This window comes from Panulirus ornatus, chromosome 17 (assembly GCF_036320965.1).
Source record: "Panulirus ornatus isolate Po-2019 chromosome 17, ASM3632096v1, whole genome shotgun sequence".
NCBI classification, from domain to species: domain Eukaryota; kingdom Metazoa; phylum Arthropoda; class Malacostraca; order Decapoda; family Palinuridae; genus Panulirus; species Panulirus ornatus.
This window is the reverse complement of record NC_092240.1, coordinates 17,545,444-17,560,308: the sequence shown is the minus strand read 5'-3', so window position 1 is coordinate 17,560,308 and position 14,865 is coordinate 17,545,444.

Here is a 14,865-nt window from a genome sequence, read left to right as displayed (position 1 = left end):
CTCTCCGTCGACAATATCATCTTTCTTCTCTAGACTGTGTTTACTTCTGGACTTCCCTTCGTATTTTAGTTATCAAACTGTTTTTCATTGTGTAGATCATCGCCTTGCCGTGGCAACGTGTTCTTCTCGCAGTTTAGGAGAAAAGGAGAACTTTTACCCGACCAGTGATGACAGGAGCGTGGGAGTAACCTCCAGTTTGAATGTCACTTGACAAACATCAGCTCTTGGCTGTGGGACCTTCATCACCCTGGCTTGAGAATGTGCCGTGTGGTCGGTCGGCCGGTCTTCGTATTTTGGACCCAAACTGAACCTTCTGTCAACCTGAACTTATTCAAAATGTCTTTATGATGACAGTCAACTGACGGGTAAATTTTTTTTGTTTTTGTGAATTCATCATCATCACATTTGAATATTACGGTGAAAAGAAATTTTCTCGGGCATTTCATTTTTGCCCCATCCAGTGAAATTGGTATAAACTATGTGAAGACGTTCTTGGCTGCTCGTCTCCAGAAGACGGTCGGGCAAGTAAAATGTTTTCATCTTCTTTTTCACAATATTTCGTATGTAAATCTAGATTCGCGCGCAATACGTAGGGTCACCAGCTCCGCTTGAATTGGTAATGGTTCATTACAGTGTATTCTAGTATTAAGGAGGAGTAACTTTGATACACCAAAGCAAGACAGTGCAAAATATTTCATATCCCTCAGTCACATGGTCATGAAAAATCCAGAGAGAGAGGAGAGGAGAGTGGAGTGGTGTTGTGTGGTGCTGGGGATCTGCACGTCAGCTTGTGTGTCCCTGGGACCCATCCCGAGCAGGGAGGTCCGTGGCTGCCTCAGGTCCCCACATGGAGGGGTCCGCCTCCTCCACAATGGACGTTTTGCTGCCTCGAGAAAATGTTGGGAAAGTTGTTTCCTGGTGGCGGTGTGAAGGCTGCCATAAACAGACGAGGTGCGCTCCTGCAAGCACCGGGTCAGCCATTGTTCATGGGGCTCTGCCTGACTTACACACACACACATACACACACACACACACACACACACACACACACACACACACACACACACACACATGAAATAAATACAAATTCAGTAATTCAGATCTGCTCACAAGGAATGTGTCTGTATAACTTTCCAGCTGTGTTTATATCGTGCAGGGCAGCAGGACGCGTCACGTGACACCATGAGCAAGACCAGTGCAACCCACCAAGGCCTCACTCCACTACCCTTAGTAAACACACAAACATCCTCCATCTCTACCCTTAGTAAACACACTACCATCCTCCCTCTCTACCCTTAGTAAACACACAAACATCCTCCCTCTCTACCCTTAGTAAACACACAAACATCCTCCCTCTCTACCCTTAGTAAACACACAAACATCCTCTATCTCTACCCTTAGTAAACACACAAACATCCTCCATCTCTACCCTTAGTAAACACACAAACATCCTCCATCTCTACCCTTAGTAAACACACAAACATCCTCCCTCTCTCCCCTTAGTAAACACACTAACATCCTCCCTCTCTCCCCTTAGTAAACACACAAACATCCTCCATCTCTCCCCTTAGTAAACACACAAACATCCCCCTCTCTACCCTTAGTAAACACACAAACATCCTCCATCTCTACCCTTAGTAAACACACAAACATCCTCCATCTCTACCCTTAGTAAACACACAAACATCCTCCATCTCTACCCTTAGTAAACACACTAACATCCTCCATCTCTACCCTTAGTAAACACACTAACATCCTCCCTCTCTCCCCTTAGTAAACACACAAACATCCTCCCTCTCTACCCTTAGTAAACACACAAACATCCTCCCTCTCTCCCCCCATAGTAAACACACTAACATCCTCCCTCTCTCCCCTTAGTAAACACACAAACATCCTCCATCTCTACCCTTAGTAAACACACAAACATCCTCCATCTCTACCCTTAGTAAACACACAAACATCCTCCATCTCTACCCTTAGTAAACACACAAACATCCTCCATCTCTACCCTTAGTAAACACACAAACATCCTCCATCTCTACCCTTAGTAAACACACAAACATCCTCCATCTCTACCCTTAGTAAACACACAAACATCCTCCCTCTCTCCCCTTAGTAAACACACAAACATCCTCCCTCTCTCCCCTTAGTAAACACACAAACATCCTCCATCTCTACCCTTAGTAAACACACAAACATCCTCCCTCTCTCCCCCCATAGTAAACACACTAACATCCTCCCTCTCTCCCCTTAGTAAACACACTAACATCCTCCATCTCTACCCTTAGTAAACACACTAACATCCTCCCTCTCTCCCCTTAGTAAACACACAAACATCCTCCCTCTCTACCCTTAGTAAACACACAAACATCCTCCCTCTCTCCCCCCATAGTAAACACACTAACATCCTCCCTCTCTCCCCTTAGTAAACACACAAACATCCTCCATCTCTACCCTTAGTAAACACACAAACATCCTCCATCTCTACCCTTAGTAAACACACAAACATCCTCCATCTCTACCCTTAGTAAACACACAAACATCCTCCATCTCTACCCTTAGTAAACACACAAACATCCTCCCTCTCTCCCCTTAGTAAACACACAAACATCCTCCCTCTCTCCCCTTAGTAAACACACAAACATCCTCCATCTCTCCCCTTAGTAAACACACAAACATCCCCCTCTCTCCCCTTAGTAAACACACAAACATCCTCCCTCTCTCCCCTTAGTAAACACACAAACATCCTCCCTCTCTCCCCTTAGTAAACACACAAACATCTTGCTTCTCCACTCTAAACATGCAGACTTTGGAATGATGATGACTATTCTCTGTAGAAGTTAATATTGAGGCTATGAGACCACACCTCACATGACTGTTCCACGAAAATTCCTGTTAAGTTAGAATCGGTTGAATCGGGTGGCAGAAAATGAAGCAGTGATGTGAAAGATACTTATTCGATGTTAATGATCGTGGGAGACGTTGGGCGACCTGCGGGGGTGTTGACTGATACATCTTATCTCTCCTCCTGCTTGTGGGCAGAGGTAAACCATTTGAGGTTTACATGGCTGTTATATTAGTGTTGTACTTGGTTATGACACGAAATTCGCTAATGATATAATGACTAGCCTCGGAGGAAAATGTTAATAGAAATATAGATATTGGTCGACTGGCATTATGTGTATAGATAGAGCAATATCTACTTACATCACCAGCCAGTCAGGAGATCTCTGGGTCCCAGGCCACAGTCAGGTGGAGGGAGGGAGGTGGACACACACACACACACACACACACACACACACACACACACACACACACACACACACACACACACACACACACTCTCTCTCTCTCTCTCTCTCTCTCTCTCTCTCTCTCTCTCTCTCTCTCTCTCTCTCTCTCTCTCTCTCTCTCTCTCTCTCTCTCACGAACGTCCGTGACGTTGACACATGTGACAGCAAAGGACTCGACGACGTTTCATGAAGATGTAGTTGATGATATGTTATCATCTCCAGGTTCCCTCGACGTATCTGTGATGGTGTGTTTACCTCTTGTGACCCGACGACTGACACTGTGACGTCACGGTCTTGAGATTATGTTGATAAGACAACCTGGACTTGACACAGGACCGTCAACACCGCTGCAGGAACACTAGGGAGGCGAGACTGGCCTCGCACAACACCACACTGCAGCCACCAGGGATGGTGTCGACACTTGACACACCAACGAGATCTCTGGTTCTCCTCGTCCAGCCTTCTCTCCTGATGGAGGCCACATTTGTGAGGGTAAATTCCTCCTCTGTCTCTCAAACACAATGTCTCCATTTCTCGTGCCGTACGAGTTTTCCTTCACGTTCCTCGGGACGAGTCTGTCGCAGTGGTCGGATCTGGTCAAGCGTGGACAGGTGTCGCTTCAACAGCTGTGATGAACAGCTACTGCGTCATCCAGGTGGTTATTGTCCTGGTCACCTGAGCCTGACCATTAATGACCATCAAAAGTTAAACAGTCAGGAAAAACTAGAGTTCGTCCTGGACACACTAAATGGGATAGAAATTTCGGGTGTGTCTCCCTCATGCTCCTCATGTTTTTCCCTTCTGGCGCCAAACTCAGACACACACACACACACACACACACACACACACACACACACACACACACACACACACACACACACACCAGCCAGACGCCTGACACCATCTGCAGGTTGAATTTCAGTCGTGGAAATTTGTCTTTAGAAATGGTTACAACACAAGGAAGACCATTCCACTGTGATCGGTCGTGGTCTACTGTTGCTAGATAACCAGTTATTTAATTACGTGCTTACTTGAGTAATTAGCGAAGCTGTTGCAGGAATTCCAGGGTCACTTCCTCCCTGACTTGTATGTTCGCGTCGAGGACATGTTTAGGAAGCCGAGATACCTTCAACGTCGCGTGACGTCAGAGGCCACGTCTGGCTCTCCCTCGACTCACAAATAAAAGATTACCTAGTCGTGTGGCGACGCTGGGCAGCACCGCCAACGAATGTTTCATCTGTAGTGTTTTAATTAATGGCTCCAGGGGAAGTCATTGGTGTTTCCTATGAGAAAAAAAAAGAGAAAAAAACAAACAGTCGAAACTCCATCTGTTTCCAAACATTTGAGTAATATCACAACGTACGGAAACGTATGGTTATGACGGTAGATGTTATGCCAGATGACGTCAGATGTATACAACTCACGAAACTAAAGTGATGTTTGTCTTTGTGTGACTTCCATACAGTAAGGGATTATCGACCCAACTGTGTACCAAACGTCTTGTTGTCACCCAGTAAGTCATTATACATCTCATTGTATTGCACCTGTCATACATAACCTGTCATGAGCAAGAGTTCTGATCGAGGCCAGGCCTTAAATGAATCATGAAACCAAGGATTAGACGGATAGAGAAGGGAGGGAGGGAGGGAGGGAAAATATCTGATCATTGAGGAGGTTCGGTTAAGGAAATAAGACATACAGACCAAACCATTGTGGTATAAACTTGAATTCTGTTCTGCTAACTTCAAAGAATCATAATTATGCTAAACTTACCAGTATTTTCCTCAGTGAGAAACCAGCCAGCTGGGTCCATCAGCGAGTGAGACGTTGAGGAAGTATTGTCCACGGTTCACTGATAACACGATTTCTTCTTATATTGATAATGATGATAATGATATTATTATTATTATTATTATCATCATTATTATTATTATTATTATTATTATTATTATTATTATTATTATTAGTAGTAGTAGTAGTAGTAGTAGTAGTAGTGAAAATGATGATTATGTTGGACTTGTAATGATATCAAATTAACTGTAATCATTATTATGCCCTGTGTACCTGTTGTTAGAGGATTTCGCGCACTATCTTGGCCAAAAGTTTATCAGTGACTGAAAGAAATATAAATCACAAAGTATTATCGTTAAACTACTTGTCTTTGGTGAAGAATAAGGGAGTATGTTGCGCCAGAGTGGTGTTCCCAGTGAAGCACACAACACAGGAGGAATTTATGGTGATAGATTGAGATTCAGAATACAAGCGACTGAGCCTTGAGACTTGATGAATTTGGCCATTAAGACTGAGTGACGGAGCTGTCGTGGCCGGCGGACCGCGATCCTAAGTATGATGGCTCGCCTCGCCCTCAAGAATGAGGGACGAACTGGCTGACTGTTTGACTGACGCTCTGGATTATAATGGCCTGGCGCTCTGGAAAGACTGGCGGATAGCGCTGTGGTGAGATGTTGGGCTGGGCTCCGGTGGCATATCGGTTTCTGTTTCTCATATCTTTTCCTTTCTCATCGAACCCTGGTGGTGTGGGCGGGGCTGGACGCTCGACAAGGGAGACACTGGTGAAACCATTACCATCTCCAGGCTTGGCTCGAGTGTAGAACAACGTTCTCAAGTTGATCCTCATGAAACTGGAATGTATTGTCAAGTAATGATAATGATCGGTGATGAAGCTCTGAGTGTTGACGTATGGTCTCACCTCTGCTCCTCCAGACCAGATATTGAAAACAATATCTGCAGAGTGTGTTATGGGGGCTGTTGAGACAGAGAGAAATTGTTTTATCTTCGTTTTAGTCTTAAATGTAGAGCGATTTGTCCTGGTTTATTTATCTCCGGTGCAGCACAAGTATTGTGTTGTTGTCTGCCGCTGTGAAATCCATTTGTCCTGAAAGCTATAAAAGTGTGACAGTAAATTGAGTCTGGGGTGTTGGGGGTTAGAACTGTGCCAGACGGAGAAAGACAGACACAGACAGATGGACGAACACAGAACCAAACACAGGCATAAACACAGACAGATGGACAGACACAGAACCAAACACAGGCATAAACACAGACAGATGGACAGACACAGAACTAGACACAGTCATAGACAGAGACACACAGAACCAGACAGTCAGACTGAAAGACAGACAAAGAACTAGATACAGTCATTGACAGACAGATGGCTAGACTTATATACAGATTTACTGTCACACGTAGACAGAGGAAGGCAAAAATATAGACAGTCACAGAGGAGACGAGTATACCGCGTCTTTACCAGAATGTTAGTCAAGTGTTTATATGCTGCAGCTCCCTCACTGTGAGGTGGGTCACGTGCTTACTCTCCCTGAGGTCCGTCACAAGGTGGTAGGTGCCACACTGCACCGTCACAAGCTGATGGTTAGCAAACTGCAACGTCACAAGCTGATGGTTAGCAAACTGCAACGTCACAAGCTGATGGTTAGCAAACTGCAACGTCACAAGCTGATGGTTGGCAAACTGCAACGTCACAAGCTGATGGTTAGCAAACTGCAACGTCACAAGCTGATGGTTGGCAAACTGTAACGTCACAAGCTGATGGTTGATAGACTGGAGCTTTGGGTGGGTGGACAGTGTAAGCCTAAGGCGTGGATTTATACATGATATTCGACGTATAATCTGTAACTTTACCTTTGATGTCTGGGTGTCCCGTAACGCAGACATTTCATCGTGTTTAACTTCTCTCTGATCTTTTTCGTTCCTTCTCTCGCCCTCTGCCAGCCATACGACTGCCGGGTAAAAATGATCACATTTTCACTTTGGCTTCCCTTCATTATACATCGGTTCCAGCTCCATGGCGGCGACCGCTCGTGCGATCTTTTGATATGAAGATGACTGGAAGGAGGGAGCAGACCCGTGGGATTCCAGGAAAAAAGATGAAACTTGCCGACGTTCTATTGTACTGTTTTTTTTTTTTTTTTTTTTTTAACACAGGAGCAATGCTGGGTTGAACTGCTCCAGTAGAACATGATGTACAAACGACCTTGAGTCTTTTTCCCGGAAACTCGCGAGGTCTTTCTCCTCATACTAGACCACTTTATCTCGAAGACTTCGTCTCTCTAGAAGCCCACTGTTCCTCAACCGCCTTTGACCAGACAGACTTATTTTCGCATGTGATATCTTTGTGTCGGGCGATCTGGCCTCACGCCCTGGGAATTATTTTCCTCACCAGTCAGTCCCTCCAGTATGTCGTTTGCGCGAATTCTTTTCTCGCTAACACCTGCTCCAGACGAAAGAAAACCATTACATTAAGCGTTCAAGCAAGTGATGAACTTCTGTTTACCACGGTGATATTAACTCTCGTTACGTGTGACGGTGTCAAAGATCTCCACCTTACACCAGAACCAAAACCCTTGATGTTTCCTTTATTTTTCTCTCTCTTTTCTTTATCGTCGTCTCCAGAGTCACAAGCTCCTCTCCCTCCACTTGTCCAACTCTTGCTCCGCCCTGGCAGCACGTGCGTCAAAACTTGCGACGCTTTGATTTCACTTGTGTTTCATGTCATCCCCTGAGCCTCTCTCTCTCTCTCTTTCTCACCCTCAGCCTCCGTCCTTACGTATTTTGTTGCCTCGTGTCCTCCCTCGTGTTGCGCCCTTGCTCGTGTCCTCGCTTGTGTCCTCGCCTCCAAAACTTTGCCAGCCCCTCGTCTTTTGTCGGACAGATCTCGACTCCGAGAGAGTGTTTGGTCCATTTACTCTTTGTTACCTATTCAGCCTTTCACCTTGTGCTTCTTATGTGTTTGTATTTACTCTCTCTCTCTCTCTCTCTCTCTCTCTCTCTCTCTCTCTCTCTCTCTCTCTCTCTCTCTCTCTCTCTCTCTCTCTCTCTCTCTCTCTCTCTCTCTCTCTTCGACTGGTAGCTTGACTGTCAGGTTCTCTGGATGTCTCTTGACGACTTGACAATATTTCTTGCGCTGTTCCCTCATGAACGTGTCTTTCTTACGGAGTTTTCGTACAACACAAAGGCATTATACTGGTTTGTGCACCTCTCCCTCTCGCACCATGGCCTTCCCACTCCTACCATGTGCCCTACCCTGGATGGTTGTATCCTGCCCTGGATGGTTGTGTCTTGCCCCTGATGGGTTTATCTTGCCCCGTATAGTCTAAGCCAGGTACCCATTCTGTCGTCCAACCCGTAGGGAAGGGTGAACGGATAGGTCGCCTGTGGACCGACTGCCACAACCAGCATTCGAACCTATGCGCTCAACCCCAGGCGGCCCGTGAATACGGCACGGTCAGGAACGCTGACCGCCACACCACGGAGGCCCGTGCTGCTTCAAACAGTTTCATCACGAATGCAAGTTTAGTCTCAGTATTATGGAATATTAGTGGCAAAATCCTCGATATTGCATTTAATTGTTTGAAATAAATGATAATCCTTCGTGAATTATTGAAGAGTTACGATCATAAGTTCAGTATAATGTATAGATTGAATTTTCCAACGTTCCAATAATTCTCGAGGAATATTGGAATTCAGCTTCTGGTGGCCGGGCAAAATCCTCCTCTTATTAATCATCAGTTTGTGTCGCTAGGACTCCAGAAAACACTGGCGAAAATATACTGAGGTTATGATACGTTCAGCGTTTCAGCTCGATGTATCTTGCTTGTTTGAAAGCCAGACTTTATAAAGTTGCTGGAATACCCGGCCGAGTTTTGGCTACGACCATGTAAACAACTATTATCCTGGGTGAGTTATCTTCTAATATATTCCTGTCGGCGATTAGATAATGTTGTTCTGGTGTCAAGCAAACGGGTTTAAAATCCTTTGAATAATAATGCCGTCACTGACTTCATAGTGTTTGATGGGAAGCGAAGCGAAGGACAGACATTAAGTCTGGAGCTGGCCCAAGTGTCGGGTCTCATTGTGTTCGGCCAGCCAGTGTGGCACCGACCGGGACTGTGTGTGGTGTCTGCCTGAGAGGTACTCCAGGTTATATATATATATATATATATATATATATATATATATATATATATATATATATATATATATATATATTTTTTTTTTTTTTTTTTTTTTTCATACTATTCGCCATTTCCCGCGTTAGCAAGGTAGCGTTAGGAACAGAGGACTGGACCTTTGAGGGAACATCCTCACCTGGCCCCCCCTTCTCTGTTCCTGCTTTTGGAAAATTAAAAAAACTGAGAGGGGTGGATTTCCAGCCCCCCGCTCCCTTCCCTTTTATTAGTCGCCTTCTACGACACGCAGGGAATACGTGGGAAGTATTCTTTCTCCCCTATCCCCAGGGAATATATATATATATATATATATATATATATATATATATATATATATATATATATATATATATATATATATATATATATATATATATATTCCTGAAATACATATACAAGGATATACTCTCACACTGGCTTACATCCACATACACCCATAAACAAACACTCAGCGCGGGTACACACACATCCTGGTCAACTCAGGCCGGTGTGGAGTGTCTGTTCTCCTCCACCGTTAAGTTTTCAAGTTCTACCTTCTCATGCTCTTTCCTAACAAGTGCCACTTGTCCAATGCATCAAATACTCCTCAACTCTCGTCTCCACATCACTGTTAGCGAACCGAACAGAGAAGATTGTATCTGATAACTGCAGGAAATGTTGACGCCTTCAGCCATTGTGTGGCTGTGGATATGTCTTCCATAAGATCGTGACACAAGGTAGAATAACTGTTGCCCCTCATGTGAACTATATGTGTTCCCTGCGTGTCGTAGAGGGCGTCTGAGAGCGGCCTCCCTTGTTGTATTACTTTCTAAAGAAAGAAAATAGCAAGGAACCAAGTGAGGATTTCCCCCATAAGGTTTTGTTATCTGTTCTTGACGATACTTCACTTCCACGGGAAATGGCGAGCATATATCGAAAAGAAAAAAAAAGAATATATATATATATATATATATATATATATATATATATATATATATATATATATATATATATATATATATATAAGGAGGAGATCTCTCAAATATGTGTCATTGATTATGATTGCTAATTCAGCATTTATGTGTCTTGCCGATGTTCTCAACTTGTTTAACAGTTCTCTTTTACTGCTCATGTGCGTGGATTACCCATAAGCTGGCCAAAGTTCACACTACACAACGTTCGTGATTCGTATCACATTCTCAAGTTTAAGGACAGTCTAGGTATATGTACAAAAATCAAAGATCAAAGGAAATAATATAGACCTGTGAGGGATGAAGACGTCAGGCTGCTACTCTCTCTTTGCCTGACCGATGAAAGCTGGCCTTCTCAGGTCAGGTGTTGAGCACTTCGTAAAACAAGAAGACATGTGTGAAGCGCCTAATGTAGATGTACCCTTCTCCAACAACTCCCTCGTGAGGGTAGTGTTGTGGCGGGATCTCAGGTGTGTGTGTGTGTCTGAGATCCTGATTAATCTCGGTACAAAATACACTGAATATAGTTCACTCTCATGGGAATTAGCTATTACGGTGCCATGAAAACAGACGTCCTAAGGTTAATGGAGGTTAGGTCAGGTCAACTGAACCTCAAGGGAACTTTGCGGAGAATGACCCAGTCTTTTAAGAACCATCACTTGCTCTGACCTGACCTCACATGGACTCACTTGACCTCATCTGAACATCTGACTTAACTTCACCTCTTAACCTGACGTCATCTCCTCACTTGACATAACCTTTGCTCCCTTACCTTACCTCACCTAGTTTAGCCGTAGCTGACACGAAGCTGCCTTGACCTTAGCTGGTTCTGACTTCACCTAATTTTCCCTCACCCTATCTACATTAATCTCATCTGACCTGACCTTAGCATCACCTGACATTATCTCACCGCCAGAAGAGGTTTGATCTATTACGAACTGGCTAGACTCCTCCCCCTCACATGACTTCACCTATAATGTATCCTCCCTCACCTGACCTCACTGCCCTTGATGTCACCACATCCAACACAGCATATATTGCCAGAGGAACTAACACAATCTCCACAACAACTACACACTTCACAAATGGTGGTGTACAACGAAAGTAAATTCCTTTTAGAAAAGAAAATAGTTAACACGTAACGGTGACATAATGGTTGAAAATACCGTTGCTATAACGATATATATTCACCATGTAAAAGAAAAACTTAAACATTTGTATTTGTCGTCCAGGTTAAGCTTATGAGAATGTGTTAAAGACTCTTTTGTCATGAAGACCAACAAGCCTGATAGTGGCCTTTGTGTGGATACGGACCCTAATCTTCATTTCCCCTTTTCAAATCTGACTCGCACGTTATGTTTCATTTGTAAGTTTCTGTTACGGTTGTCAAAACTGGGGAGCTCCAGCAGATGAACCTGTGACCTCTTGGTACACCGACCCTCCCTCTGTGCCCTTGGTGACGGTACAAGTGTGGGTCCCCTCGAACACCATGGTACGACTCTTGACCACAAAGGCACGGGCCCTTGGGTATGACGGCCTGGCGTTCAACCTTACTCTTAAGGATCAGGTAAAAAAAGTCACGTTACCCTACCCAAGGGTCGTAACATTGTCCTCAGCGGTGGTACAGTCGTACTCAAGGGTTGTGCGGTCATGCTCAAGCTTGGGGTTGAGACGACGTCAGACCTTCAACACACAGGAGGGAGGCGACAGGTCGGATCTACAGACACAACAGAGTGTGGGAGACTTACCTGGGTATTCCCTCCTCTCGTCCTTGTTCCCCATCACCTGACCCAGCAGCTCCTCCGTGAGCTACACTGTGTGTGGAGTCGTGTTTATTTCAGTCATTGAACAGAATTACTGTTTACTGTCCGAGACAAACAGATGTGATACAACAGGACTTTGCGTTGTGGATATGGCCAGAGGTTCACTGGATGACGGTTCAAACATTGCAGGTTTTCACCGTCTTGATCATACCACTTAAAGCATTAGGTCTTCAAGAAGCTTTATATGTTTAGGAATAAATAGACAAAGTGTTGGTATGGTAGTGAGGCTGAGGGCACACAGCTCTGGTTGCCCAGCTGTTACTCGTGTTGTGACGTCCATGATGTAAATATCAACGTAGATTGTAGTTTATTATCATCATTGTTCGACGCTGATATAATGACGTTGATATGCTGGTGATATAATGACGTTGATATGCTGGTGATTTTCACGTTGGTCATCAGATAAGGCAGTGTACTTCAGTAATTGCAGTTTGTACACATTAACGTATGAAGTGCAACACTGCACATTCCTCCACGGTTCTCAAGTCAAAAAATCTTAATTTCTTTTATTCTCTCAAGATTATGGTAAGACGGAGGGGTGGCAACGTGGGAAATGGTGACCTTAGGTTTGCACTGAAGGTTGGTGGATGGTCATGTGTACCTGTTATATACCTAACACTGTACACTGGACGTGAGGACCACTTGATATCACAAACACTGGATGTAAGGACCAATTACATAGTCAATGTTTGTTATGAATCTTGTGGTCCTTACATCCAGTATTTGTTACATCTAGTGGTCCATATATTTAGTGATCCTTATATCCAGTAAACGTTCGTTATATCCTGTAGTCCTTTGTATCCAGTGTTTGTTATAATGTGGTCCATATACCCACTGTTGTATCTTGCAGTCCTGGATATAAAGAAACACTGTATACAACGACCACAGAATACACCAGACACTGGAAATATGGACCAGAGAATGGAACAGACACTATATATAAGGACCAGTAGATATGTCAAACGCAGGATATAAGCACCACTGGATATAACAAACACTGGATGTAGGAACCACAGGATATAGTAACCACCAGATGTAAGGAACAGTCGATGTAGCAAAGTGAATATAATAATGACCACACGATACAGCAACCACTGGATTTATGGAAGAGGACCACAGGGTATAACATACAGTGGATATAACGATCACAGGATATAACAAACACTGGACATAAAGACCGCAGAATTTAACAAACACTGGATATAAGAAGCAGACGATAACACGCTGGATATGAGGACCAGAGGATACAACGAACATTGGACATAAGGACAACTGGGTGTAACACACACTTGATATAAGGACCGGAGGATATAAGGACCAGAGGATATGACAGACGCTGGACATAAGGACAACTGGATATTACAGACACTGAATATAATGTCCACGGGATATCATAGACACTGGATATAAGGGTCATGGATGTAACAAGCACTGCATAGAATGATCAGAGGATATAACAAACACTGCGTATAAAGACCACTGGAACTAGCTTATAGGTAGTGACGAGCATAGAGCAAACCCTGTATACAGTACATCAACATAGCAGGAAGACAGTTGGGCCCAAGCGGGCTCGGGAACCCAAGTGGGGTCCTTGTCCGTTGGAATAGAGATCCAGTTGTTCACGACTGGAAACTGAGGGTCGTCAGCTCTGGAAATGCTACCGCCAGTCGACTGTACACAGACGACGACACAGAAAACGTCCTTAAGACAGAGATCTTTGTCGTGTGGTGTTTTACTCCATCCAGGATTAAGGTCTTATCATATTTTCTCGAAGTCTCTCTCTCTCTCTCTCTCTCTCTCTCTCTCTCTCTCTCTCTCTCTCTCTCTCTCTCTCTCTCTCTCTCTCTCTCTCTCTCTCTCTCTCTCTCGAACAGCGAGAGATGCTGCTAATTACTTATCTCCAGACGAGTTTGTGTCCATCGTCGGGGTAACCACACCTGGGCCTCCCTCCCTCCCTCCAGCAGTTTGCTTCTTGTTATCACGTTTCCCTGAAGAACCCACAATAATCCCCAGACGCTCTCCAGCGATGGGTTTCTCCTAGCGGGAGCTACCAAGATGAAGAGAAATCTTCCAGGACTCCACTTTGTTGATCCAGTTTCCAGGAAGGGAGCGTATATCGGCGCCGGCTTGACTTATATTCCATTCTCCAAAGTTCCAAGGACCGTGTTGCTCTGGGTGAAGTTTTACGGAGGTGCTCCTGGAGGACGCGGGAGGCAGGGGTTGGCAGATGGGAAGAGGAGCGGGTGTGGGAGGGTGTGTTCTGTGGGCACGGGAGGCTACATGATGATGACCCGGGAACCCAGCTGGTGCTGACACGGGAACCCTGGTTGTGCCCCAGATAATGCCGAGATGATGCTGAATGTGGATAATCTGTCGTCCTTCGTGACCAACCTCGGGAAACATATCTTGTGGACACTAGGAGGGGAAGGACTATTGATCCTGCAGGTAGCGGCTGCTGACTTGATCGTATCATAGATCTATTGCTTGTGATGCTATGGTCATGACCCATTAAGGTCAACACATTGTCTCCATGTACAGTAATGAATTCTTTTCCCAGGAAGCTTAACTGGAAGTCAGGAAACTACTGAGACTATGACGATCCTCGAATGAGGATGTGAAAGTCTTGCAGGTTTTCGCTGAGTGATATGTATGACTTGTGCTAACATAATCCCAGACGGAGCTTAGGAAACCTGGGGATCAGGCACCACCCAGGGAACAGGGATGATGAAGTATTCTGCATGTCGCTTGGTGTATAAGTCATGCAAAACAATGATGTTATTTGATAGAAAAAAGAAAACCTTCGCTCCTAATT